The 4,076-nt window shown below is 41.5% G+C and overlaps 1 non-coding gene across 1 annotated transcript; it reads right to left on the bottom strand.

The window, feature by feature from the left end:
• Positions 1-239: 239 nt before the first annotated feature.
• Positions 240-346, bottom strand: LOC111764939 (U6 spliceosomal RNA). Its single transcript, XR_002797415.2, has one exon. It is a non-coding gene; the product is annotated as a U6 spliceosomal RNA (small nuclear RNA).
• Positions 347-4,076: the final 3,730 nt, after the last annotated feature.

Raw genomic sequence — 4,076 nt, 5'->3', positions numbered from 1 at the left:
AAACACCACCCCTCTCCTATTCTGTAGAGATCATAGATGACCTACAGGTTTCCACATCAGTCTAGTCCATGTGGGGCACAAGTGCCTGTGGTTGCTCAGGGAGGCTGCTGCAGCTTCCCCCAGATTCCTCCCTTCTGAAGGTAGGGTTAGAGCCTAAGCTAGGGTTGCAATCTGATCTGGGTGGAAAGAAGATGGTCCCTACCATCACTGTGATTTTAAATCAGTCCTACTTCCCCTCAAAAAATATGGAACACTTCACAAATTTGCCTGTCATTCTGATGTAGGGGCCATGCTAATCTTCTCCATATCATTCCAATTTTAGTATATGTGCTGCTGAAGTGAGCACTAAATGAATTTTCACAGCCTAAAAACATCCTTGTAGCTTGCACCCAGATAAAGAAACAGAACATGAGTATCATCCCCAAAGTCCCCCTGTCCTCCTTTGAGACACTACTGCCCAATTCTCCCAGGGAAACTACTATTCTTACTTGTAACAGCATTGATTCACTTTGTTTATTTTTGAACTTTATATGAACGGAATCACAGTATGTACTTGTTTGTGTTTTGCTCAACATTAGGTTTGTGAGGTCCATTCAGAGTATGGAGGATGTAAGTTGTTCATTCTCATTGTTGTATAGTGTTCCATGTGTGAATACTTCAAAATGTACTCACTCATTTTATCATTAATGGGTATTTGGGTCATTCCAGACTTTTTATTCTTTTTACAACTAGGACTATGCATTTCCTTTTTCCACGTCTTTTGATGAATATAGGTACATATTTCTATGGGGTTTATACCTACAAGACTTGTTAAGTGAGAGGATATACATCTTTTCAATATTAGCAGATATTGCCCAATAGTCATTTTACCAGTTTATATTATAATACTTCCACTAGCATTGTGTGAAAGTTGCTGTCACTTCTCATCTTTGCTAACACTAGGGTTATCTGTCTTTCTCACCTTAGTCATTCTGTTAGGTGAAGTATCACACCATGTAGATATTTAGCTTCAATTTTAATAGCTGGCACCTGAGATACTTGCCTGTAGGTTGAATGCTGATGTTTACAATAAAATTTGTTGTCTCTACCTCCCACCTACATAAACGTAGGGCCCAAAAACTCACTTCAAAGTGCACGAATTATTACTGAATGTCCATTTAGTCCACAGGAATCTTCTACTGGCATTTGTCTCTGGCCACACAAGGCATGTGGACAAGTGGTTTCAACAGAACCGTGGATACCAAACTCTCTAAGTGAGTATTGTGTTTCCAAGAAGGATTTTATTTTACCAGTACTCCAAACACTGCCAAAGTCCAAGGCTACTGAAAACCTTGTGCTCCCTTTTTTTTCATTTCCTGAGTGAAGTGCTCCACTAAGAAATTTTCTTCATTACTTGGGTTCTTTGTTATCTGAGTCTCAAGGCATTACCTCTTCCTCTGTCCCCATCACCTGCCTTGATTCTGCTAGCTAAAGCCCTTCAAAACCCAATATTTCAGTTCCTATCTCCTTTTCCTCCCTGCTACCTACTAATGTTCATCATTCCTAATTTCTGGAGGGGACTTGGAAGAATCAGACCCTACCGACCTTTCCATCCATCTCTTTATTCACAGGAATTTTTTTTTCATGCATAAATTACAAAGGCAGGAACTTTTATACAAAGCTTCTGCCTGGTACACTTCTTGCTTCCCATGAGTGGGTGCCCTTGTGTCAACAGCTCACCAGTCACAACTGGACTCTCAATCTTAGTTTAGGATGGCAGGATAATGTGATATGAATTTTTTTCTAACAAATGGGATAATTTGGAAGTTAGAAAATCATGACCTGTCAGAATAAAAATAAATATCCCTGCACTATCCTACTGATAAATCACAGAGTTGCTCAAGATCAATAATCTCAGGAAATGGAGATGAGTCCCGGCTTAAGGAATTAGATCCATTCTACCAACTCAGGTGCTTAATGTTTTCCAGAGTTCCTGTCCTGGTTTGGATATTTATGAACCCCAGAAAATTACGTTCTTAAGCTAACCCATTCTTGTGTATGTATGCGTATTGTATGTGGGACTTTTTGGTTAGATTCAGTTAAGGGACCTTTTGATCTGATTGCTTTAGGTAAGGGGCTTTAATTAGACTGGGGTCCAGAGTGGGTCCTAATCCTCTCACTGAAGTCTGATATAAATTGAGGACTGAACCTGAGACACACAAGAAAGAGAGTTTGCCATTTTACCCTGTCATGGGAGAGAGGACTTCATGATCAACTCCAGGTACAGAAAGATAGAGGAACCCCAACAGGCTGAGAGAGAGGCTGGAGGTTGGAATCAGAGCAGCCTGAAGCCAAAGAGATGTAGCCTAGGGAGAAATGACCCACAAGCCTTATCATCCAAAGCTGAGCTCAGGGAGAAAATGAGCCTGGAGCAGAAAGCAGAGACCATTTTGCCTTGCCATACAGTGGGAGTCCAGAATCTGTCAGCAGCCTTTTGATGAGACAGTATCTCTGATGATGCCTTGATTTGGACATTTTCAGAGTGTCAGAATTGTAAGATTTTACCCTAATAAATATCCATTATAGATGCCAGCCCATTTATTTGCATTGGTAGCCTTTAGCAAACTAATACAGAAATTGGTGCTGAGAGTGTGGGGTACTGCTATGCAAATTCCAAATGTGTGGGAATAGTTTTACAAATTGGTAAGGGGAATATTCTGGAGGAACCATGAGATGCTTGATAGAAAAGGCCAAGATTACTTTGAAGAGACTGTTGGTAGAAATATGGGTGCTAAAGTACTTCTGACGAGGCCTTAGAAGGAAATGATTACCATTATCGGATATTGGAAGAAAGGGGATCCTTGTTTTAAAGTTCCAAAGAACTTGGTAAAATTGATTCCTGAAATTAAATGGAAGGCAGACTTTGAAAGTGACAAGCTTGGACATTTAGCTGAAGAGATTTCCAGACTAAATGTGAAAAATGCAACCTGTCTTCTCCTTGCAGCTTAGAGTAAAATGCAAGAGGGAAGAGATAAGCTAAGAACTGAACTCCTGGGCATAAGGAAACCAGAAATTGCTATTTTGGGAAATTTCAAGCTTCCAGAAAATAGGGCCCCATGTGAGGACTTAACTGAACCTGGAACCAGCCAGTTATTTCAAGTCAGGATTGGAAGTGCAGTTATCCAGAAAGGATCTTCGGAAAGTCTTACGGTCTGATGGTGTTGACCCCTGTATATTGCATGCTAAACCAGCAAACTTTTAGCAATATCTGTATGAATGAAACCATGGCCAATCTGGACCAAAAGGGCCAGGAAAGGGAGCACTTGAAGGAAAAACAACTTCAAGGGAAAAACCATGGAAGCTAAGGTCTGAACTTAAGACATTTTCTGGGGCCAAGAGAGAGACCCCACACATGTATGCAGAAAGGGTGAGTTTTCCCTGGCATTGGAAGAGGCTGGGCCTCCTACCCCATTGTTCAGGGAGCATTCTGCCACCCCAGACTTTAGAAAGTGTGGAGCACCTTCCCCAGAGGTTGGGGAAGAGTTTGGTTTCCACCCCATAGTTCTAAAGGGGTTGGACCTGTGTCCTGGAAACCGGAGAGAGTGTGGCCACTGCCCCAATGTTCTTGGAGGGTGAGGCCTAGGGTTTGGCCACCACCCAGATGCTTCATGGGTGTGGAATCTAGAAGAGTTCTTATAAAGTGTGGGACTCTTGCTCCAAGCCCTGAGAAGAAACCATCGTTCTATAGATGACTCTCAGACTTTGAAATCTAATGGAGTATGCCCTGCAGGCTCTCAGAACAGTTTGGGACTTGTGAGCCCTGTTTTCCTTCCAAATTCTCCCTATGGTAATGGAAATGTTTATCCTACATGGGTCCCTCTTCTGTATATTGGAAGCAGTTAACTTCTTTTGTAAGCTTTACAGGTCTACAGCTAGAGGGGGATTTTCCTCTAAGGCAGACTGCATGTTTGTGTGAGATTTTTCATTACTACTGAAATGATTTAAGGCTTTTGAAATATTTTGATGGAATGAATAAAATACATATGGAAAGAACATGTATTTTAGGGGTCCAGAGGGTGAAGTGTCCTGTTTGAGTC

Source organism: Dasypus novemcinctus, chromosome 24 (genome assembly GCF_030445035.2).
Source record: "Dasypus novemcinctus isolate mDasNov1 chromosome 24, mDasNov1.1.hap2, whole genome shotgun sequence".
In the NCBI taxonomy this organism is placed as follows: domain Eukaryota; kingdom Metazoa; phylum Chordata; class Mammalia; order Cingulata; family Dasypodidae; genus Dasypus; species Dasypus novemcinctus.
Note: the sequence above shows the minus strand (reverse complement) of the source record. Positions and strands in the feature narration are given on the sequence as shown.